Genomic DNA, 26,843 nt, shown 5'->3' on the forward strand with positions numbered 1-26,843 from the left:
TGCATCCTGGGAGTGGATTTTCTACACAGTAGAATTGCAAAGATTGATATACCTTCGGGAAAATGCGTGGTTACAAACAAATGCAAAATAATTGCACTACGGTTAATTAGGACTCCAAATGCACATATATCTACATCTACATGGTTACTCTGCAATTCACACTTAAAGTGCCTGCAGAGGGTTCATCGAACCATTTCCATACCACTTCTCTACCATTCCACTCTCGAATGGCGCGTGGAAAAAAGGAACACCTAAATCTTTCCGTTCGAGGCTTGATTTCTCTTATTTTATTATGATGATCATTTCTCCCTGCGTAGGTGGGTGTCAACAAAATATTTTCGCATTCGGAAGAGGAAGTTGGTGACTGGAATTTCGTAAATAGATCTCGCCGCAAAGAAAACCGCCTTTGTTTCATTGACTGTCACCCCAACTCGCGTATCGTATCAGTGACACTTTCACCCCTATTGCTCAATAACACGAAACGAGCCGACCTTCTTTGCACCCCCTCGATGTCCTCCGTCAATCCTACCCGGTAAGGATCCCCCACTGCGCAGCAATATTCCAGTAGAGGACGGACAAGTGTAATGTAGGCTGTCTCTTTAGTGGGTTTGTCGCATGTTCTAAGTGCTCTGCCAACAAAGCGCAGTCTTTGTTTTGTCCTCCCCACAATATTACCTATGTGGTCTTTCCAATTTAAGTTGCTCGAAATTGTAATTCCTATGTATTTAGTTGAATTGACAGCCCTTAGATTTGTGCGATTTATCGTATATCCAAAATTTTTCGGATTTCTTTTAGTACCCTTGTGGATGACCTCGCACTTTACTTTGTTTAGTGCTAATTGCCACTTTTCACAGTATACAGAAATTCTCTCTGGATCATTTTACAATTGGATTTGATCGTCTGATGATTTTACTAGACGGTAAATTACAGCGTCATCTGCAAACAAATTAGTAGGCCCAAGAATACTCCACATTTCTAAGGATTTCGAGACGTCAGAATTTCCTCACTTGGAAGGTAATAACGCAGCAATACTTAACAATTCATCATCAATTGCAGCAAAAGGATCAGAGTCGAACTATCTGATCCAAACACAGAAAGTTGGACACGCAAAGCTCATTGAAAATTATGTGCGAATATTTGCTAATAAACCTGGCACTTAATATAGAGGTTGTCACACACGAAAATTTTTGTAGGACATCATATCCAGTGCCGTGGAGTAAGAAGGAAGCTATTCATTGAAAATACTGTACAGTGACAAAGTCAAGGGACTATAAAACCAGATAGATTTTAAAAAGCATTATGAATGATCAAACGTTAGTAGACAAAGTGCTACTTACCTACTTGAAGTAATAACCTTTATATAAGGAGTACAAGTATTTGTATGTGAACAACCTTACCATGTATGTGACCTGTATATAGATTTCGTGATGTATGTATAGCAAATGTGATTTTTTTTCTTTCAGTATTTAGCTTATAAGTTTTTCCTTCTCAATAAAATAAGAGATAACTTCATTCAATAACCAAGGATAATATTTCAAACAGCACTTTTTCAAACGTTGACCGAGTGAGGTGGAGCAGTCGTTAGTTTCTGGACTCGCATTCGGGAGGACGACGGTTCAATCCCACGTCCGGCCATCCTGATATAGGTCTTCCGTGATTTTCCTAAATCGCTCCAGGCAAATGCCGGGATGGTTCCTTTGAAAGGGCACGGCCGACTTCCTTCCCCGTCCTTCCATAATCCGATGAGACCGATGACCTTGCTGTCTGATCTCCTTCTCCCAAACAACCCCAGTCCAGCCCTCAAACATTATTTATTGCTTCGATGGATATGAATACACAGTCATGTCATAAAGTTGAAAAAAACCTTTTGGACTTTCTTTACGAAGTCAATGAGTAAACTCAAACTTTGAGTCGCTTGATGGATAGTAAATTCCATTTTTCCAATTATTTATGAAAAAATTTCAATTTTTGTACTAATCTGTTATTTGCAATGTATGCATAAGAAACCCTACGGTAGTCTCTAGAGAATCAAAGGGTTACCTTGTTTAAACCATTTGTAATATCCCCTTAGAAAAATTGATGAATTACTGTGCTGGTAAACCTATCACGTTATTAGATTTTCAGCTGAGCAAAACTGAACGTACTCAGACATTCACTAAAATGACACACAATATTTTTAGCGCAACGCAATCTGACTTTCAATAACCCCTACAAAAGAATGGCATAACCATAGCTTCTATGAATCACTTACCTCACAAAAATCTTCGTTACTCGAACTACTGCAATACAGCGAGCGCCAATACTGCCAGCTAAATAAAAGATTCTAACTACTGAAGGCACTAACTACTGATAGGCATAGTTAGCACATGAAAGATTTTGATAGAGAACAAACAATGTATTTACCTTAATAGTGTTCAAATGTCATAAGATATGTATCAGTTCATGACATCCAGTCTTACAAATTTACTGTCTCTGTCCAGATCATCCGCTCTCAAAACTCCACCATCTCACTCCCCACATCCACCACTGCTCGCGGCCCACCTCCAACTGCACAACGATACGCGCTGTTAACAGCCAACTGCCCAACACTAAAATAGCCAACAATGCAAACCAGCCACAGACTGCACACAGCACAGCTAGTGATTTTTATACAGAGCACTAAACAGCCTACTTACAAATGAAACTATAGATCTTTCTGATGTATACGTGGTAGCCTTTTGGCTAAATTTCGTTCCAATTTTAAATTAGTAACTAGGACGCAGAATCGCGAAATTTTCTCTACTTGGCCGAGCAACGAGTATCATCTGAATGAGAAAGTAAGTTATGCTTTTATCTCTGAATACGTGAATGGTTACGAGTAACTGAATTTTGAGTGGTTTATACTTCTAATTTCATTGTAATTCTTTATAGACCGTAATGATGATGTTCTGGTCAGTGACCGTTACCGTGAAATTCAGTATATTGACCTCCAACGCGAATATAAATAAATGTACACAGCAATGAATTTCCACAGAACTGTGTTTCAACGAATGCTTAGATATCGTAACTATAAAACTGATATAAAAACCGAAGGTTGCCACAACGAACTGTGTGTAAAATAATCTTATTTAAAGAACAGGGACTCAACGTCAGGTTTTGTGTGGCGACTTTTCTCCAAGATTTGACAGTAGCTGACATTTCCCCAAACATCACTGCGCGTGAACTGTGTGAAGTGCTTCATTCAGTGACCATAAAGTGCGACCAGGCAAAGAGTGATCCCTGAATTTTGTGCGTTACTGCAACCAAAATCGAAAGCAAGTGTGATCAATAGGACAGAATCCGCCCGGGAACTGAAAATCTGATCGACTTGTTAAAGACTATGTTTCGTATGTGTAGATGGAACATTGAGTCAACGTTCTTGCATTGGCATGAACGTTTCCTCGCCAGCCGCCACTAGCGTCGTCTGAACGATTGTTGAAAAAGTTCACGCAGCGCCGCTACACAGGAACTACCCGCAACGTACACCCACAGCTTTACGTCTATCAGTAACTTGCTTCTGCTTAACAAGCTTCACAGACATACTCTTGAATTCTGAAAAGATAACTGAAGAAAGCAATGCAGACGTCTGATTATTCATGTTGAAATATAAATTGCGACTTAAATTTGCGTGTTAATTGATGTAGATTTGTTTCTTCCCTTGCTATACCTCTGAAAAGGTCTGCTGTTTTAAGGAAATCATCGTTTCGTTTTTGCAGAAACAAAAGATGTTTATTCCTAGCATACAAAAAGGAGGCCCAGCTTTTGAAACATTCGCAAGAACTGTTAGACGCCAGCTGTGCTCTGTGTACCTAAATGTGGCATATGATCTATATTTTACATACTTTACAAATCACGGATCTGTTAACTCTTGTACACCAGACAGCTTCGGTATCGCCGGCCTCTGATGGCCGAGCGGTTCTAGGCGCTTCAGTCAGGAACCGCGCGACCGCTATGGTAGCAGGTTCGAATCCTGCCTCGGGCATGGATGTGTGTGATGTCCTTAGGTTAGTTAGGTTTAAGTAGTTCTAAGTTCTAGGGGACTAAAGACCTGAGATGTTAAGTCCCATAGTGCTCAGAGCCATTTAGAAGCTTCGGTATCTGTATTCTTACAAGCAGTGGGCTATGAGTGTTTCACGACAAATGGTCCATTGTTGGTCTTAAGTTAACAAGCCAGTCACTTGCCCTACCTTCCCTTATGGTCTCTTATTTTACTTATTAGGATATAATTAAGGGACTATAACGGTCATCATAAATACAATCATTATAATTATCATAAGGCAAGGTAACGGCTGTTTAGCGCACTCCCTCTCATGTTTAGCCAGGTGTTAGTTAATGGCCAAATCCGTTTAACGTTTATTTGACAGTACAACAGTGAAGCCATAGTCACAGTACATAAAAATTTTCTTAAAAAAAAAGGGGCGTTACATTACCGGTTGCAACGAACTACGTCGTCATTTTCAAATGTAAAACACCAGTTGAAGAATATATAATGGGAATTATGACCGTACATCTGACAACAATTACGAGAAATAATGAGACCAGGCAACCGAGACAGTGGTGGCACAAACAAGTCGCTACAAGTTACGCCCATGCTTGCCCGACCATTCGTTCCATGTTCTAATGTAGAGTAGATAAAAACTACACCAGGGTAAAAATTGCCAAGATTCTTGCAATGTGTCCTACTCTGACACAACGGTAGTACGGCTGATATAAATTCACAAGTCGTAAGTGTGTCAAGCACAGCAAGCTTCCATAAAGAGTGCAGCATATAATATTACTACGTTCGGAAAAAATAATCTCAAAACACACTATACTCTCATGTAGGACTGACACACTCCTTACAATTACGCCGATATATAGAAATACGTTTAGCCTAAAATGATAAGTATCATCATAAAGAAGGTAATTTTTGGCCAAAAAATGGCATCTCCCTTTCCCCCTCGTGCAGTGTGTTCCTATTAGTCCCCCCCCACTAGTCTCCCACTTTGGATCCCGGGCATCCTGAGAGGGGACTTATAATTCGTAGCCTGTACCTCACTTGGGCAACGGTACAATGACGAAGCATCAGCAGTCATCCACCTCCGATGAAAATAAAGAGAAGATTGTTTCACTCGAATATAAGATAATTAATATCCCTCTGTCTCTTTATTATTATTATTATTATTAGTAGTAGTAGGAGGAGGAGGAGGAGGAGGAGGAGGAAGAGGAGGAGGAGTACTGGTGTTTCTTGTTATTATTATTTCTTATTGACAAATATTTTCTTCCAAATAACTTCGGAGAATTCAGCCAGGTAACACTTTCAGCGACCGCCGATATTTCGGCGGGTGAACACCCGCCATTTTCAAGGCAAACTGCAACGGACAGGCGGCGTGCATGCAAATTTAAAACCTCGGTTTTCGGACTGAAGCAGGAGAGATAACACACACACTGGCCACTGGTATCACCAAAGGTGACCAAACTCAGAGCTATCGATAGTGAGACTATGAATTCGCAGGTGAGGCAGCATTGACTCTGACCCTCTGTTTTTTGACAAGGGAGAGAGCGGGATTCCAAACAGAGTTTAAACAGAAACCTCCATCCCTGTTAAAGAGGTTGCTCGCTAATTTAATCTCAACTGCCTCCCTAATAACACTGTCCCAGTAGCTGGACGTGCATGCCAATTTCTCGGTGTTATTATATAACATGGGGTGACCAGTATCCAAGCAATGTTCGCCAATAGCAGATCTACTTGGCTGCTGTAATTGTGTGTGCCGTTTATGCTCAGTATATCGGTCCTCCACGGTCCTGATAGTTTGACCAATATGTGCCATGCAGCAGCTACAAGGAATGCGATATGCCCGCATCTCGTGGTCGTGCGGTAGCGTTCTCGCATCCCATGCCCGGGTTACCGGGTTCGATTCCCGGCCGGGTCAGGGATTTTCTCTGCCTCGTGATGGCTGGGTGTTGTGTGATGTCCTTAGGTTAGTTAGGTTTAAGTAGTTCTAAGTTCTAGGGGACTAAAGACCTGAGATGTTAAGTCCCATAGTGCTCAGAGCCATTTTTTAATACGATACACACCCGCCTTACGCAGTCCAAAATCATCCTTAATGGAAGTCAAAAGTGCTCTAATTTTAGATGGAAGTCGGAAAACACATTTCACATCGTATGTCCGTAAAATACGACCGATCTTGTTGCACGTGTTTCCTACGTAAGGCAAAAAGGCAGTAGACTTAGGTGTTGACTCAGAGTTATCATCAATCACCCGATGTACAGTTGGTCGACAGCGCAACGCACGTTCAATCTGTCTATCACTATAACCATTTTGACGAAATGTAACTTCAAGATGGGACAGCTCAGCTGGCAAAGTCTCAGCGTCAGAAACGACATGTGCCCTGTGTACCAAGGTACGAAGTACCCTTTCACGCTGATCCGGATGGTGACAACTTTTAGCCTGTAAGTACAAGTCGGTAACGTACTCAGGAAACGTTCTCATACCGACTTAAGCTTTCCACCGCCAGTTTGGTCCAAATTTGAGCCTCTTGCACAGCAGCAGTAGTGGTCCACCGGTGACATATCACAAGACAATACCAAAAAAAAAAATGTTCTTCTATTATCGTGAGTACCCACTATCACTGATGTCAGCACCACCAGCAATGTGGTTAGAATGGCATAATTCCATATCAAAATGTTTCTCATGCAATCTACACTGAAGAGCCAAAGAAACTGGGTACACCTGCCTAATATTGTGTAGGGACACCGCGAGCACGCAGAAGTGCCGCAACATGACGTGGCATGGACTCGACTAATGTCTGAAGTAGTGCCGAAGGGAATTGACACCATGAATGCTGCAGGGCTCTCCATAAATCGATAAGAATACTAGCGAGTGGACATCTGTTCTGAACAGCACGTTGCAAGGCATTCCAGATACGATCAACAATGGGGAGATTGGTGGCCAGCGGAAGTGTTAAAACTCAGAAGAGTGTTCCTGGAGCCAATCTGTGGCATTTCTGGAAATGGGAAATGTCTCATTGCCCTTCTGGAATTGCCCAAGTCCGTCGGAATGCAGAATGGATGCAAGTGATCAGACAGGATTCTTACATACGTGTCACCTGGCGAAGTCGTATCAAGACGTATCAGGGGTCGCATATCACTCTAACTGCACACGCTCCACATTATTACAGAATCTCCACCAGCTTGAACAGTCCCCAGCAGACATGCAGGATCCATGGATCCATGAGGTTGTTCAAAAAAATGGTTCAAATGGCTCTGAGCACTATGGGACTCAACTGCTGTGGTCATCAGTCCCCTAGAACTTAGAATTATTTAAACCTAACTAACCCAAGGACATCACACACATCCATGCCCGAGGCAGGATTCGAACCTGCGACCGTAGCAGTCGCACGGTTCAGGACTGCGCGCCTAGAACCGCGAGCATGAGGTTGTCTGCATACCCCTACACGTCCATCTGCACGATACAATTTGAAACAAGACTCGTCCGTTCAGGTAATACGTTTGCAGTCCATTGTCGGTGCAGACGGGCCCTGGCGAGGCGTCAAGTTGTGTCATGCAGTCATCAAGAGTACACGACTGGGACTACGGCTCCGAAAGCCCATATCGATGATGTTTCGTTGAATCGTTCACATGATGACACTTGTTAATGGCTCAGGTTTGAAATCTGCAGCAATTTGCGGAAGGATTGCACTTTTGTCTCGTTGCACGGTTCCCTTCAGCCGGCTTTTTCCAGCCACAGCGATGTCGGAGATTTGATGTTTTACCGGATTCCTTATATTCACGGCACACACGTGAAATGATCGTACGGAAAAATCCCATTTCATCGCTGCCTGGGAGATGCTGTGTACCATCGCTCGTGCGCCGAATGTAACACCACGTTCAAACTCACTTAAATCTTGATAAACTGCCATAGTAGCAGCAGTAATCGAACAAACAACTGCACCAGAAACTTGTCTGACATAGACGCTGCCGACCGCAGCGCCGTATCTTGCCTGTTTTAATATCTCTGTATTTGAATACGCATGCCTATACCAGTTTCTTTGACGATTCAGTGTAAATATGAATGGCAATAAACGCGTACTGGTGTGCCTGTCCTCTGGTCATGAGTTCGACACTCTAATAATGTTTAGAAGTCCTCATTTTAGCAGCACGAATGTTATGCTTTCGTCACATGAATGGTGGCAGTCACCTGAGAATTTCTCGAAGGTGACTAGACTTCAGTGTTCAAATCGCCCTCCCCCCCCCCCCCCCTCCCCACCCTTCGGCCCCATGTTTCTTTGTTTTCACACAGAGCATGTTGGTGACTATTCGAAAACAAAGTTTACAACAACGAGCATATGATAGAGAGTATATTCATTTACAGGATGCAATATTCAGAAACTTGGTGTGTTAGTTCTGGGTCAACCTAAGGACACCACACACACCCATGCCCGAGGCAGGATTCGAACCTGCGACCGTAGCGGTCGCGCGGTTCCCGACTGAAGCGCCTAGAACCACTCGGCCACAATGGCCGGCTTTAGTTCTGGCATCCAGTGTGCTGTGAATGTCCACGTCAAGTGGTGTGGTTATATCTAAGTGTTTTTTGGCAATTTCTGGTGGGTGTCCTCTTTCAAAGCTGACCAAATAGAATACCTCTGAAGAAATTTTCACTAAAATTTTTGATGTGTTGTGATGCAGTAGCAGCATGTATGGTATGAGCAAAGAAATACATGCATACTTGAATATGCTCATATTCCCTCAACGTTATCCAAAATTAAAAGAGAAAATAAATGGCTGGCTCTGAGCACTATGGGACTTAACATCTGAGGTCATCAGTCCCCTAGAACGTAGAACTACTTAAACTTAACTAACCTAAGGACATCACACACATCAATGCCTGAGGCAGGATTCGAACCTGCCACCGTAGCAGTCGGGCGGTTCCAGACTGTAGCGCCTAGAACCGCTCGGCCACTGCGGCCGGCTGAGAAAATAAATGACATGTAAAAATTTTTTGTGTTTTATTTAATATGGGGAAACAAGGGCATTGTAGCTAAGTAAATACTGTACTAGCACTAAGAGAACAAATGACAGTTCTTCCGCCACCAACCGGTTCTAAGCTATATAGTGGCTGTACATTTTTACGTGCTGTGGAACTACTCAAATATATGATATCTTTTTTTCTATCACAGTATTTTCTCTTTCGTTTTCTTCTTTGACTAGAAATTGCAGGGATACTTTTTTTGGCATATCCATTAATGAATAGATACCAATGACAACAAAAAATTACAAAGATTCATTTCCTTTGGTATACGCACTGTTATAACTATCATTTTTTTTTAAAACTACTACATCTCCTGTGGCAGTCCAAACTAAATGCTATAATTTTTTACACAATATCAGACTTTTTTATATTTATAGCTGATACAATGTCAGAAATTATTCTTGATGTATATATTCTAGTGCAGTTACCATTTTCTTCGACTTTGATAACAGTCTTGGTACTTTAAAATGAAAAATGGTTCAAATGGCTCTGAGTACTATGGGACTTAACGTCTGAGGCCACCAGTCCACTAGAACTTAGGACTACTTAAACCTAATTAACCTAAGGACATCACACACATCCATGCCTGGAGGCAGGATTCGAACCTGCGACCGTAGCGGTCGCGCGATTCCAAACTGTAGTGCCTAGAACCGCTCGGCCACTCCTTCCAACTAAAATGAAAGATGAATAAAAATTATGTACTTGGATGGCTAGCAGCAGGTGCGTAAAAAAGTTGTATACCAATACAGGGCGGTCAGAAACACTCTGTAAAGTTTGTAATGGTGTTGCAGTGGAGGTTGTTCTGAGAAATACTTGTTAAGAAAAAAATTCTATACGTTGTGCCGTTTACGAGTTACTTAGCAGTAAAATTAGCCAATGGGGTCGTCGAGCAGCGTTCCAGAGGCGTTCTTCGTTTAGTTTCCTCAAGACGAACAAGAGAGCAATATAAAAACCAAACAATTGACGGTATCAGAGATCGAACCCGAGCCAGTGTGTCAAGAGTCTCGTGCACTACCATCTACGATATGAAAACAACTGACATTACAGGTATGGCTTGTGTAGGAGACATTTATACATCGGTCATTCAATCACCTTCAGAAATTGTATTGACACCATCGATCGTTGTCGGAAGAATTCGTTAACAGTTGATTTACTTGGAACACTCACTTCTACAGCAGTGAACTTACAAGGTGGGGGGAGCAACGACGTTGGAATCACGGATTTACTTCAAAGTTCGTACCCCTTTTGTAGGCCAGTAAAAATGTTCAAATGTGTGTTAATTCCTAAGGGACCAAACTGCTGGGGTCATCGGACCCTAGACTTGCACACTACTTAAACTAACTTATGCTAAGAACAACACAGACACCCATGCCCGAGGGAAGACCCGAACCTCCGGCAGGAGGGGCCGAGCAATCCGTGACATAGTGCCTCAAACAACGCAGCCACTTCGAGCGACTAGGCCACTAAAGCATCATAATTTCCTAGTACTAGGTGCACTACTCTGGGAATCCTGAGAAAATCACAAGAGAAGTTTACGCTCTATTATGTAACTGATGTATGTGTGCGGAGGTGCCGACTGTAAGAATTCATTGTGATAACATGGTCAAGGTAGTTCAGCGTTTTCGGTCAGTGGGTTAGCTGCCTTTTGTAATTCACATTAAGGAAGAGGGTTGAAGACGAGTAGAAGGTTCAAATCCGGCCAACACTTATTTTTTAATTTATGTTTTTGAGTCACTAACATCAACAAAAGCAAAATGAGGATAATGGAAGGTAGCCATACTTGGCTACACTCCATACAAATACTTTCAGAAATGACTTCCTGACACTTAAATCTATACTCGATGTTAACAAATTTCTCTTCTTCGGAAACGCTTTCCTTGCCATTGCCAGTCTACATTTTATATCCTCTCCACTTCGACCATCATCAGTTATTTTGCTCCCCAAATAGCAAAACTCCTTTCCTACTTTAAGTGTCTCATTTCCTAATCTAATTCCCTCAGCATCACCCGATTTTATGGAAGTGAAACATGGACGATAAATAGTTTGGACAAGAAGAGAATAGAAGCTTTCGAAATGTGGTGCTACAGAAGAATGCTGATGATTAGATGGGTAGATCACATAACTTATGAGGAAGTATTGAATAGGATTGGGGAGAAGAGAAGTTTGTGGCACAACTTGACCAGAAGAAGGGATCGGTTGGTAGGACATGTTCTGAGGCATCAAGGGATCACCAATTTGGTATTGGAGGGCAGCGTGGAGGGTAAAAACCGTAGAGGGAGACCAAGAGATGAATACACTAAGCAGATTCAGAAGGATGTAGGTTGCAGTAGGTACTGGGAGATGAAGAAGCTTGCACAGGATAGAGTAGCATGGAGAGCTGCATCAAACCAGTCTCAGGACTGAAGACCGCAACAACAACAACAGTCATATTATTTAGTTTATATGGCATTTGAGAGGTAATACAATGACAAAAGTCCTACGTGCTTTTTCATGAAGTTGTGGTGAATTTCTTATGTTATTTGAGAACACTACTTGCAATTACAGTTTCAAGGACGAGGGGCAAGCTTGGAAAGCCTAAGTCAAATTTCGATTAATAATTGTGCGAGTAGACGTTGTCCACAATCAGTAGTAATATACAAAAATCAAAAAATGTTTTGCATCACCTTGGTTCCGAGAGTTTAGGAACATGCACAGAAAATTGGAATAAAGATCAACATAAACATCATTTCCGCCCTTTTTATTGCTCATGAAAACCACACATTGCATGTTGTACCACCATACAGCAAGACCTGCAGAGATGGTGGTCCAGATTGCTGTACACACCGGAACCTCAAATACCGAGTAGCACATCATCTTGCATTGATGCATGCCTGCATCTGTCGTGGCATACTATCCAAAAGTTCATCTAGACACAGATAGTCCAGATTGTCCCACTTCTAAACGGCGATTCGGAGTAGATCCCTCAGACTGGTTGGTGGGTCACGTTGTCCATAAACAGCCATTTTCAATCTATCCCAGACTTGTCTGATAAGATTCATGTCTGGACAACATGCTGGCCACTCTAGTCAGGAGATGTCGTTATCCAGTAGGAAGTCATTCACAAGACGTGCACGATGGGGGCGCGAATTGTCGTCCATGAAGACTAATGTCTCGCCTGTATGCTGCCGATATGGTTGCACTATCAGTCAAAGAGTGGCATTCACGTATCATACAGCCGTTAGTGCGCCTTCCATGACCACCGGCGGAGTACATCGGCCCCACATAATGCCCCCCTAAATCAACAGCAATCCTCCACCTTGCTGCAGTTGCTGGACAGTGTTGCCTCCAAACACGCCTCCGACGATTGTCTGGTTGAATGCATAAGCGACACTCATCGCTGAAAAGAACATGATGCCAGTGCTGAGCGGTCCATTCGGCATGTTGTTGGACCATTCTGTACCGCGCTGCAGGTTGTCGTGGTTGCCAAGATGGACCTTACCATGGACGTTGGGTGTGAAGTTGCGCATCATTCAGCCTATTGCGCACTGTCCGAATCGTAACGCGACGTCCTCTGACTGGACGAAAAGCATTATTCAACATGGAGGCGTTGTCGACAGCGTGCCTCCGAGCCATAATACGTAGGTAGTGGTCATCCATTACATTAGGCGGCCTGAGCGAGGCATGTCATCGACAGTTCCTGTCTCTCTGTCTCTATGTACTTCATGTCCGAACAACTTCACTTTGGTTCACCCCGAGACGCCTGGACACTTCCCTTGTTGAGAGCGCGTCCTGGCACAAAGTAACAACTCGGACGCGATCGAACCGCGGTATTGGCCATCTAGACATGGTTGAACTACAGAAAGCTGGCCGGAGTGGCCGACCGGTTCTAGGCGCTACAGTGTGGAACCGCGCGACCGCTACGGTCGCTGGTTCGAATCCGGCCTTGGGCATGGATGTGTGAGCTGTCCTTGGGTTAGTTAGGTTTAAGTAGTTCTAAGTTCCAGGGGACTGATGACCCCAGCATTAAGTCCCATAGTGCTCAGAGCCATTTTTGAACCACAGACAACACGAACCGCGTACCTCCTTCCTGGTGGAATGACTGGAACTGATCGGCTGACGGACTCCCTCCGTATAATAGGCGCTGCTTATGCATAGTTATTTACATCTTCGTGCTGGTTTAAGGATATCTGTGAACATCAAAGGGACTGTGTCTGTGATACAATATCCACAGTCAACGTTATTTTCTGGTGTTCTGGGAACCGGGGTGATGCAAACCCTTTTTTGATGTATGTAGTAAGTCACAGTGTGCTAGAAAACAGGAGTAATGTGCAGTTACTCGTCGGATGTGCTCTCGACATTACACGTTGCATGATGGTACTTGTGATGTAGACATGGAAAACAAATTGAAACTTAATACAAATGCACGTGTTTTTTTAATTTTATTACCTCGTAAATGGCATATAAATCAAATTAAATGACCAATGTTGAAAAAAGTAGATAAGTAATTAAGTTTTTGCGAGAGTCGAACCGTCGCCTATTACACGCTCTTTTGACGAAGCTAGAACTCTAATCACTTGACCACCATGAACTGTAACGTCCGACACTTACGTACATACACATAGGCCACATAATAGACGCGTAAAATTTCTGTTGCGATTGTCTTTGAATTACTAGAGTAGTGCACGTTACTACCAGCACCTTTATGTTGTTTTTAACACCCTACTAAAGGTGCTCAAAATTAGAAGTAAATCTGTGATCCCAACGTCGTGTGCTCCCATTGTTGGTAGTACCAATGAGCATCATCTGTATTCCTTCGACAAATACGCCGATATGCATTATCATACTACGATGCAGGTCAAAATGTACAGTTTACAACGGAGGATTTAAGAACTGCGTTATTCCATGCTCTAATGCGTTTGTAGCGGTTGACAGATGATTAACCTAGATCCGAAATTTTATGGTGCACACTAAACGAGAACGCTGACTGTGGACCGTTCAGTTTGAAGAAAACTGAACTTGATATGGCTGTTGCGAATCCTACCTCCAGATGGAGGGCCAATGGTAATTCGTCAGGAATAAGCAAAATTAATCTTCTTAAATTATGTCTTACAAGTCAACTTGGTAAAATGCATCCGTTTGTCGCTTCATATTTCGCACGCTGTAATACTGGGCCTCCAATACAACAAAAGCGTATTTCCGTGATACCTACAGAAAGTGCAAGATTTGGTGGAAGAGGATAATCCCCCTCGTAATCAGTATCGCCTGTGTAGTTAAATAAATTCATGGAAATTCCAAATTGGGAAAGCAAGGTGTTGTGACAGACGAGGTATGTCTCCCCAGAGAAGGACTGAATAGCTCTAGAAACAGCCACATTTGGAATGACGAAAATACACATAGCAAGAATGTGAACCAACATAAGCATACGTTTGGCGTGAACATTTCGAGTGGTATGCTAGGAAACTGTTTGTTGGATCCAGTCCTGCTTTCTCCCCGTTTAAACAGATGGACGTGTTTAGCGTTCCGTGTGAACGTCCTCCACTTGCGATCCGAAATCAAAGGTTTCCCTGATTTCATTATAGGCTAAAATTATCCTCGCAACAAGTTCTTGGACGGTGTCTACTAGAGTAATGTAGACAATTTTCTTCGCCTTTCCCCACAGATAAATATCTAAAGGTGTAAGATGTGGTGTACGAGCTAGCCGGGGAACCTGACCACCTTGCCCAGTCCATCTCTGCGGATACAACGCACCTAAATGGAGGCTTTCACCGGAACAACTTCCTGTTTCCTCCAATGGACCTATTCTAAATTCTGTTACACTTTCGCGTGGCCTATACAGACCTGTTACTGACCTAACACAGCGTCTTTAAATTTGTCCCATGTCTGTTGTCGCACCTAACTGATTAGCTCTCCAATCACTGAAAAACCACTCTACAACTGGACGAAATGCCGCTTAATGAACGCGGTTTTCTTTACAGTTGCGATGCAGTTTCCCACAGTCCTTCCGAAAAAACTTAAGTAATCCATTTTATTTTCGTAATGTTGTTGTTGTTGTTGTGGTCTTCAGTCCTGAGACTGGTTTGATGCAGCTCTCCATGCTACTCTATCTTGTGCAAGCTTCTTCATCTCCCACTACCTACTACAACCTACATCCTTCTGAATCTGCTTAGTGTATTCATCTCTTGGTCTCCCCCTACGATTTTTACCCTCCACGCTGCCCTCCAATACTAAATTGGTGATCGCTTAATGCCTCACAACATGTCCTACCAACCGATCCCTTCTTCTGGTCAAATTGTGCCACAACCTTCTCTTCTCCCCAATCCTATTCAATACTCACTCATTAGTTATGTGATCTACCAATCTAATCTTCAGCATTCTTCTGTAGCACCACATTTCGAAAGCTTCTATTCTCTTTTTGTCCAAATTATTTATCGTCCATGTTTCACTTCCATACATGGCTACACTCCATACAAATACTTTCAGAAATGACTTCCTAACACTTAAATCTATACTCAATGTTAACAAATTTCTCTTCTTCAGAAACGCTTTCCTTGCCTTTGCCAGTCTACCTTTTATGTCCTCTCTACTTCGACCATCATCTGTTATTTTGATCCCCAAATAGCAAAACTCCTTTACTACTTTAAGTGTCTCATTTCCTAATTTAATTCCCTCAGCATCACCCGACTTAATCCGACTACATTCCATTATCCTCGTTTTGCTTTTGGTGATGTTCATCTTATATCCTCCTTTCATGACACTGTCCATTCCATTCAGCTGAACTTCCAAGTCCTTTGCTGTCTCTGACAGAATTACAATGTCATCGGCGAACCTCAAAGTTTTTATTTCTTCTCCATGGATTTTAATACCTACTCCGAATTTTTCTTTTGTTTCCTTTACTGCTTGCTCAATATACAGATTGAATAACATCGGGGAGAGGCTACAACCCTGTCTTACTCCCTTCCCGACCACTGCTTCCCTTTCATGTCCCTCGACTCTTATAACTGCCATCTTGTTTCTGTACAAATTGTAAGTAGCCTTTCGCTCCCTGTATTTTACCCCTACCATCTTTAGAATTTGAAAGAGAATATTCCAGTCAACATTGTCAAAAGCTTTCTCTAAGTCTACACATGCTAGAAACGTAGGTTTGCCTTTCCTTAATCTTTCTTCTAAGATAAGTCGTAAGGTCAGTATTGCCTCACGTGTTCCTGTATTTCTACGGAATCCAAACTGATCTTCCCCGAGGTCGGCTTCTACCAGTTTTTCCATTCGTCTGTAAGGAATTCGCGTAATATCATTGCTAATTATAGTCATTATTTTGCATTCATCAACATTTGAAGAGAGCTGCTATTTATTACGGTGAGTAAAAACCTTGTCGCCTCGTGGGATTAGCCGAGCGCTCTAAGGCGCTGCAGTCCTGGACTGAGCGGCTGATCCTGTCGGAGGTTCGAGTCCTCCCTCGGGTATGGGTGTGTGTGTTTGTCCTTAGGATAATTTAGATTAGGTAGTGTGTAAGCCTAGGGACTGATGCCCTTAGCAGTTAAGCCCCAAAAGATTTGATACACATTTGAACATTTTTGAAAAAATTTGTTCAAGTATGAGTATTTTTATAGTTCATTACGATCATCCAATGACGAAACTTTCCCGTACACGACAACTTCACGACCTAAGAACCTTACAGTGCTGCTGACTCCGTCTGATAACTCATTTACGTGTTGATAGAATAGTAGAAATCCTATTAGGCTTCCTTGGAGCACACCTTGACATCATTTTCTTTTCTGTAGTATGTTCGCAGTCGGGTATAGCGTAATGGGTTATGTTGACAAAATTTTCATCGAGCCGATACCGTATCTGCAAAAACACTTCGTAACTAGGGCTTTTTGCGGTACTTTCTCGGATGGTGACAGCTTGTCATCTCCTGTTAAATTATGTCACTGCGAATTTAGTTGGCGTGTTAACTTTTCAGTTTATCTATAAACGTAATTTTGTGATATGAAATTATTTCGCGACTACATTTTGCAATTTTGCAATTACAGCCAGCTTTAGAAAATGCTGTCTCATTTGCATCATTTGTTGAGATGCACACACAAGCACTGCACATATATGGAACTTCTTTTGTGGACAACCCATTTCCACTTTCCAAAACATAGTCAGACTTACTTCTGTCCATTCTCTGGGAGTTTGCTGATTTTCACCTGTTCTCATATCACTTTGATGCACTTCTCCATTGCTCTGCTTAGTGTGTGTGTGTGTGTGTGTGTGTGTGTGTGTGTGTGTGTGTGTGTGTGTGTGTGCGTGTGTGTTTGTGTGTGTGTGTGTGAGTTTGGAAGATTGCGTTGTCTTCGCACAATGAAATTACGTTTAGAGGTAAAGTGGTTTTGTTAACTCTTCTACGCAGCTCACAGTAAAGGCAGTGACTTGCAGATGACACACCACCAATATCCAATAAAGTACAGATTCGATAAAGTAGCAAAATTAAGGTGATCACAGCAGACTAAAACTGTTTTGAGAAGTACTAATTGTCTGGATAATTTTGACTAAAAATGTATTTACGTTTTACAGAACTGAAAACCCACCGACGATGACAAAGGTGCTGAAACATGTTGTAGCTTATATGAAAAACAGTTATTTGCGAAACAAGCGCACCTTATATTCAGTAAACTTCCGACTTTTCCTTGTGTTGAACATACTAATACAAGTTTGCTTTTTAGATTGGAAAATTCGCTCCGTTCTTGTCCTATCGTACCTTCACTAAATTTGATGTAGAGGATCTCTATAGTTCAACACTTCCGTCACACTTTTGTCTATCCTTAATTCACATTCCTCACAAACTACGAGGTCGATTTTGTACAAGTGTCTTTTATACACTTGCTAGAAGGGCAACGTCACCTGCAAATGTTATCTTTTCCTCTTCTACCTTAGTGCCTCTTCTGAAATTTGCTTCCACTCGACTAGTCACGTTTTCGACTTGCACTCCTGCCTTCCGCACTTCTCAAAACGTCTTTTTTAATCTTTCACCTTTTTATTCTAAGTCCGCAGCTCGTGGTAGTGCGGTAGCGTTCTCGCTTCCAACGCCCGCGTTTCCGGTTTCGATTCCCGGCGGAGTCAGGGATTTTCTCTGCCTCGTGATGACTGGGTGTTGTGTGATGTCCTTAGGTTAGTTAGGTTTAAGTAGTTCCAAGTTCTCGGGGACTGATGACCATAGATGATAAGTCCCATAGTGCTCAGAGCCATTTGGACCTTTTTTTTATTCTGATTTCTTTCCTGCAGTTACGGTAGATAATTCATAATTCGTTACCAAAAGTAATCCTGTAAAACTTTTATGTTGTGGTCTTCAGTACGAAGTCTGGTTTAATGAAGGCCCCCCCCCCCCCCCTCTCCTCATCTTCCTCCTCCCACGCCTTTCTATCCTGAGCAAATTTCTTCGTGTATATGGAACTACTGTGACATACATTCATTTGAACCTGTTTACTGTTGTGAAACCTTGGCCCCTATGCTATTTTTAACCTCTGAATTTCCCTCCATTATCAACTGGCTATTTGTTGACACCTAAAAATGTATCCCAACAACCAGTCCAAGCTTTTAGTAGAGCTGGTCCTACATTTCTTCCGTTTTTCAGTTGGATTCAATACATACTCATTACTTATCCTACTACACATTTATCATTCATCATTGTTTTGAAGTATCACACTTCCGAAGTTTCTAGTTTATTCTTATTTGAGCTGTTAACTATCCACGTCTCTCATTCGTACTATGATGTAGACAAGGCAAATACCATAAGAAAAGACTTCCTAACACACATTTTTATATTCGATGATAACATAGGTCTCGTTTTCAGGTGTGTTTTTCTTGCTGTAGCCAGTCTTCATCTTATATCCTCTCTACTTCAGCTATCGTCGGTTATTTTGCTGCAATAATACCAAAACTCATCTACTACATTTAGTGACATTTGTCAATCTGATTCTCTCAACATCGCCTGATTTAATCCCATTACATTCTTTTACACTTGTTTCACTTCTTACTAGACTCTACTCATTCCGTCCACGGATTTTATAACTCCTTGGCAGCCTCTATCATCGGCAAACACCAAAGCTTTTCTTTTCTTTTTCACTCATCTTTAGGTTTTTTAAGCAGCGTCAAGTTCAATATATTCGATCACTACAGACACGAACATTCTTAATCGTAGTAATGTTGTTGAGCTGTGAGCAACAAGCAATTGACAGTCCAGTATTTGCTGCCAGAACAGTTAGAGCTGTATTCTTAAATGAAGGATGTTTACAGCGCAAAATGTTCTATTTTCGGAGCCCCACGGATGCGGATGTTTGACTGCCTGTCTGTTAGCTGGCAGCCAGACAGAGGACACATATTTCGCGCTCCCGACTTCCTCTGTCAACTGTCGACCTTCCTTCCGCTGTTTAGTTGTGACTTTGACGCCAGCTGATTGTGTATACGCTAGCCTAAACAACGACGTTTGCTCGAGGGCACCTGTACTCGCGTGACCCAGCGAAAACTGGAACATTCGAAAATTTACCAGTTCTCTGATTCTCAGATTAAACTGACATCACTGTTAAAAACTTAGAATCACAGATTAAGATACGTCTGCTCCAACGACAACAGGATTCAGGAATGGCCTCCATCTCTACTGCCGTTTGGCTGATATTTCGCGATAACCTTTGGTGGTCTCCAGACATTGATTCATCTGAAAGGAGATAACCATTCATGTCTGCATCTTTTTAAGGTCTTGGCGCAAGCTTGTACTCGTAACTCATTTCAGATTCCTCGCCCCCATCTCGTGGTCGCGTTTTCGCTTCCCACGCCCGGGTTCCCGGGTTCGATTCCCGGCGGGTCAGGGATTTTCTCTGCCTCGTGATGGGTGGGTGTTGTGTGATGTCCTTAGGTTAGTTAGGTATAAGTAGTTCTAAGTCTAGGGGACTGATTACCTCAGATGTTAAGTCCCATAGCGCTTAGAGCCATTTTGTAGATGCGCCTACCACTACGCCACCCTGATACAATGGCTTTCCACAATTGCGCGGACTATCCTAGTATACCTCCCTCCTCAACTGAAAATCCTATTCAAACTTCGGACCAATTGATACTCCCTCTAAAATCGAACAGCATTGCAGAGGCTCTTCAAGTGTATTGGATTAGCACCTCAGCATAATGCTATTCGAGTTTAGGGGGAATACCAAGTGGGCGTGAATGGGAATTTGGACCGAGGAGAGAGGTGTGCTCGGGTAGTCCGTAAAGTTGTACAACGCCACTGTGCCGGAGTGGCGTTGCGGCTAGCACATCCGCCTTGTGAGCAGAAGGCCCAGGTTCGACTCAGTCTTGGTACAAATTTCCATTTGTCGCTTCAGTCTACATACATCACAGACGCTTGAGACCTGAAAGCGTCTCTGGAATTTTGATAGTTGCCATTCTCCAAAGACAACTCGTACCGACTGACCATCTCGTCGGCTCGATGCAGTTTTGCAGCAAATATCTACTGGTGTCAAATACGCAGGGTTCATAGTGTTTGAGTACGGGGCAGCGTTCACGAGGACGGGCGCAACAGTGGCGACGCTGATGCTGTAGTTTCCATGACTTGATAACGAAGCGAATGTTCAGCTACTGGTGAAATTAAAGAGAATTGACAAATTTAGCTCGTAGCGACACGACATTGCAAATTGCGCCACGTCTAACGAATTAATACGCCGTGGCATGATCATAATACACTATTGGCCATTAAAATTGCTAAACCACGAAGAGGACGTGCTGCAGACTGGAAATTTAACCGACAGGAAGAAGATGCTGTGATATTCAAATGATTAGCTTTTCAGAGCATTCACACAAGATGGGCGCCGGTTTCGACACCTACAGCATGCTGACAAGAGGAAAGTTTCCAACCGATTTCTCATACACAAACAGCAGTTGACCGGCATCGCCTGGTGAAATGTTCAAAAAAATGGTTCAAATGGCTCTGAGCACTATGCGACTTAACATCTGTGGTCATCAGTCGCCTAGAACTTAGAACTAATTAAACCTAACTAACCTAAGGACATCACACACATCCATGCCCGAGGCAGGATTCGAACTTGCGACCGTAGCAGTCGCGCGGTTCCGGACTGAGCGCCTAGAACCGCGAGACCACCGCGGCCGGCCGGTGAAATGTTGTTGTGATGCCTCGTGTAAGGAGGAGAAATGCGTACCATCATGTTTCCGACTTTGATAAAGACCGGATTGTAGCCTATCGCGATTGCGGTTTATCGTTTCTCGACATTGCTGCTCGCGTTGGCCGAGATCCAATGACTGTTAGCAGATTATGGAATCGGTGGGTTCAGGACGGTAATACGGAACGCCGTGCTGGATCCCAACTGCCTCGTATCACTAGCAGTCGATATAACAAGCATCTTATGCGCATGGCTGTAACGGATCGTGCAGCCACGTCTCGATCCCTGACTCAACATATGGGGACGTTTGCAAGACAACAACCATCTGCACGAACAGTTCGACGACGTTTGCAACAGCATGGACTATCAGCTCGGAGACCATGGTTGCGGTTACCCATGAGTCTGCATCACAGACAGGAGTGTCTGCGATGTTGTACTCAACGAGGAACCTGGGTGCACGAATGGCAAAACGTTATTTTTTCCGGATGAATCAAGGTTCTGGTTACAGAATCATGATGGTCGCATCCGTGTTTGGCGATATCCCGGTGAACGCACATTGAAAGCGTGTATTCGTAATCGCCATACTGGCGCATCACCCAGCGTAGTATGGGTGCCATTGGATACACGTCTCGGTCACCTCTTTTTCGCATTCACGGCACTTTGAAGAGTGAACGTTACATTTCAGATGTGTTACGACCCGTGGATCTACCCTTCATTCTGTCCCTACGAAACCCTACATTTCAGCAGGATAATGCACGAGCGCATGTTGCAGGTCCTGTACGGGGCCTTTCTGAATACAGAAAATGTTCGACTGCTGCCCTGGCGAACACATTCTCCAGATCTCTCACCAATTGAAAATGTCTGGTTAATGGTGGCCGAGCAACTGGCTCGTCACAATATGCCAGTCACTACTCTTGATGAACTGTGGTATCGTGTTGAAGCTGCATGGCCAGCTGTACCTGTACACACTCTGTTTGGCTCAATGGCCAGAGGTACCATGGCCGTTATTATGGCCAGAGGTGGTTGTTCTGGTTACTGATTTCTCAGGGTCTATTCACCCAAATTGCGTGAAAATGTAATCACGTGTCAGTTCTAGTATAATATATTTGTCCAATGAATACCTGTTTATCATCTGCATTTCTTCTTGGTGTAGCAATTTTAATGGCCAGTAGTGTAGTTTCATACCCAACACACTCTAACAGAGCACACTGTTTTTTCCTTTATTGTGATTTCATTCCCCTGCCCCACATGGGCAGGGGAGGGCTGGCAGTGGCACAGTCTGCCGCTCTTCAGCAGAGTGACATGACAGCTAGTGAAAGGAGAAAATTATACATATAAAGGCGATTAAAAGGGGTTCATAAAAACAGAGTAAGGGGATACAATGGAGGGAAAATACACTGACCCGGAGACGTTCATGGGGGACAATTAAAAAAGTCTACACAATGTTAAAAAATACAGCTGGCGTTTCGTAGAGCACAAAAGACACTGAAGTAACACACACAGGTTCGACGTTGGCCGCAGTATTAAAACACTCCAAAACAAAGACACCTTAAAACCACTTTAAGAGAAGAAGCACACATGACAAAGAATAAAAACTGCCAGGAGGGACCTGCCGAGGGAGAGGCCTGAGAGGATGGAAGAGCCCTCTTACTGTGACATACAATTTCTAAGGTTCAAAAATCACAAAATCCTATCGCCGTATCGCTAGTATAAAAAAGTAATTTGTAATGAAAGACTCTGGTGGGTTGCGTATGTTTTTAAACAACCGCTTCAGCCTTGTACAATGGTTGCGTGAAACTTGAGTCATTACCACGTTATCGGCACTCAGAAGTTGACGACAACGTTCCCTTAGTCGGGGCAGAGCTATCTGTTGATCACTGGCGCAAGTAAAATGCAGAACTTGAACCAAGTGCAGTCGCTCACACTGTGAACTCTTGATATTTTTGTGTCGGGAAGTGCCAGCAAGAAACTGACAACTATTGTTATTGTTAATAACGAAGTACAGTGAGCAGAGAAGAATTCGACATTCTTTTGACTTTCTCGCTTTGAATGAGATTCATGTTGAACAGTCGCTTTAAGCTGACGCTCGTAATTAGAAATAGTTGCGCGTATGCAAGTATCTACAGAATTCGGCAGCCCAGAGCAGATTTTTCCTCCTTCCCCCCTGAGCATCTGCACCCCCTCCTCGTCTGTGTCCCTCCCACGTCCTACGTCAGTGCTGTGTTTGTAGCTGCTCTTCCGTGACGTCATGAGCTGTGATTTTAATCGTGTGCTGGACTTGTACATAGTGTTGCTGGCAGTGAGTGTTATGTGCTACACCGCCCATCGCTACTTTTATGCTCCAGCCGTACTTCGTTTTATGTTTCTTTTAATTGTCACAATGTGTCGTTTTTTGTGTACAATTTTTAGATTTTTATCACCATTTTTACAGTCACCCTTTTTTTTACTCTGTCTTCCATTATGTTTCTCCTTTTATATGTCTGTTTCGTCGTATTTCCTCCTTTATGTTTCTATTGCCTCCATGTCCTGTACCTACTGTTTGTGTCTCGGCTGAAGAGCGATGCCTATGGTGCTGCCATCCGGCTCTATATGGGGCATTGAAATACAATAGAGAAAAAAATAGAAAGGCAAGGATTCATTTTCAGTCCTAGTTTCGGGCTTAGGTTTGTCTTACAGGAACAAATAGTTAGGATCATACGCATGCAACAGAAAAAAAATGTATTTTTGAATGATTGCACATTCCAAAAGCGTTTACCTTTTATGTTTAATTTTTGTAATAAAAAGCAAAGATATACAGCGATAGAAGAATAGCCAGTTTCACAGGTCTTTTATTTTATTTCATATAAATTTTCCCTGTATGTTTGAAATTAATTTGGCTCAGTTTCTGATTCAGTAATTACCAAAAAATTTTTACTTCCATAATTGTTCTATTACTAGAAATAATAGAAATAGAAAGATAAAGTACATACGTTTTTGCGTCTGTAGAATTACAGTGAGTTAGGCTAATTGTATTTAAAGGAAAAGAAAAACTATTAACAAAATGACTTTTTTCACAATAATGATATGTGCTGAGATAGCATTTCCAAATTAACTTCACAGTATGATGAAGAGGCAGAATACATTGTTGACTGACAAAATTCGGCAGTACCTAAAGAATCTTATGAACTATAAAAATCAGTTTCCCTATTACACGTCTATTTAAGGGAATAGATCAAACGAGGCCGATCCCAGATAGAGGGTGATTAAATTCTGTGATTATAGAACTACTGGCAAAAAATTATTCAGCGATTTCATTTATATCTCAAGCATAATATTTCACAGTGAAAATCGAAACATTCGGATACTTAATTAATACAGCTAAAGGAACTTCTGCTTCTGATGTTAAATTCCTCTGTGGCTGTTACGAGTTATTTGGTTTTGAAACTGGCAGCACATTCGATAACATGCACATCTTCTAAGAAATAAATATCGTGCGGTAGAATCTGTGTCGTATGTCCTGGTACACAAACAAAGTTGATACGTGTAAGGATAGCCTATAGGCGACAGTTCTAGGCGCGAAGTCCGGAACCGCGCGACTGATACGGTCGCAGGTTCGAATCCTGCCTCGGACATGGGTGTGTGTGATGTCTTAGGTTAGTTAGGCTTAAGTAGTTCTAAGTTCTAGGGGACTGATGGCCTCAGATGTTAAGTCCCATAGTGCTCAGAGCCATTTGAACCATTTGAAGGATAGCCTATAATAAATTACTTAAAATATAAATATTACGAAGCGTACTGAATGTTCGTTTGTGATTTTATACGTACTTATTGATTGACCTATCCCACCTACCCCCCCTTTCAGGCAAGGAACACAAGGAACCATTCTTCGATTCAACCATATAGAGGGCTTGTTTTAACAAGTGGAGACATACTGTTACAAAATTGGGAGACTTCATGGGTATACTGGTTGTCACTGCGTCTCCAAATCAAGCATGTCTTCCTAATATTCCTTTAATATATTGACAAATTTGGCGGAAGAAACGTTGTATTAATCTACGAATGGTAATATGCATTTGTCTGATACATCACCCACACACTCATATGTTGAAATCCGCCCTGTACATATAACATTACAGATTCGTACCACGTTACCGCGACTCATTCTGGTCCTGACAAAATCCCAACCACATCATAACGAAGAGGGACTAATTCACTACAGAATATCGTTCTTTTACATAGGGATTGGTAATTGGGAAAGTATTTTGGACACATTAGTCCATAAATCGTATTACTCTGTAATACCGCCGCCTCATTAATTCATGAATAAAACTGAAACATTTCGGAATGTGCCGCAATGTTTTTTATAAATGTATAATTTTGTATGCGGTTAACTGAGTAATTACTACTACAATTTATATCTGTCCCACACTCCTCTTCCTTGTAATTAATTGCGCGATATTAATTTCGAGTGATGTTAATTATAGAGCTATCTGTGGACGCTCATGGATGGACTGGAAAACCTAAACCATTAAGGAGGGGAGGGGGGATTAAAATAGCAGTTCCCTTGTACAAATTGCGTAAAAACAGTGCTGTGACGATTCTTGTTTCCGACTGCGTGCATGCTGTAGGGGGAAAAATCTTTAAAAAAATTCGAAGATGTGACAGCAAAACCAAAGTCTCTCTCAGCCGAAATTTCTTTTGATAGGCATTTCACACAGGGGCGGGCTGCTAATAAGAAATAAAATGCATTCAGTGACATATGGACATAAAGCAGGACAACGCAACTGACAGCACAGGAGAAATTCATATAACAGTCATGCACATCCACTTATCTTTTTGTTTTTCAGTTACGTGGGTAAACCCAAAAGCAAGGCGTCCTATTTTTGATAAGTACATAGAACTGTTTATTTCTACAATGGTTTACATAAGTTTACAGCTTGAACATTTAGCTATTTTTCTACATAATCACCATTTCTGTCGATGGATTTTTGTAGACGCTGTTCAGAAAGTTATGAACCTCTACTTTCACCTCGTCGTCGGAGCTGAATCGGTTTCCGGCCAAATGTCCTTATAATCTAGGGAATAGGTGATAGTCACTGGGAGCCAAGTCAGGACTATAGGGTGGGTGAGTGATTACGATCCACTGACACTGTTGCAGGAGTGCAACGGTTTGCCGAGAGATGTGTGGGCGAGCGTTGTCATAGAAAACGTGTACGCCCTTGCTCAACATTCCTCTTCTCCGGTTCTAAATTGCCGGTTTGATTTTTTTTTAGAGTCTCACAGTACCTGCCAGCATTAATTGTGATCCCAGTGGGCATCAAGTCGACCAACAATACCCATTTCCTACCCCAAAAAACAGTTGTCATGACTAACCGGCAGACTGTGTTTGTTTGAATTTCCGCGGCTTTGGCGAAGAAGGATGCCGCCACTGGCGTGATTGTTGCTTGGTCTCAGGCGTAAAGTGCTATTCCCAGATTTCGTCACCCGTGACAATTGAGTACAGAAAGTTGTCCTTTTCGGCTGCAAGGCGGTGAAGAAATGCGCAGGAAGCATCAGCTCGTTGCCGCATGTGGTCCTCAGTCAGCATGCGTGGCACCCATCTTATGCACACCTTCTGGTAGTTCAATGTTTCCGTTAAACTTCTGTTAGCGGTACTTCGGGAAACCTCGGGAACCAACGTGCAGAGATCATCCAGGGTGATTCGACGATCTTCAAGC

This window comes from Schistocerca gregaria, chromosome 4, assembly GCF_023897955.1.
Source record: "Schistocerca gregaria isolate iqSchGreg1 chromosome 4, iqSchGreg1.2, whole genome shotgun sequence".
Taxonomy (NCBI): domain Eukaryota; kingdom Metazoa; phylum Arthropoda; class Insecta; order Orthoptera; family Acrididae; genus Schistocerca; species Schistocerca gregaria.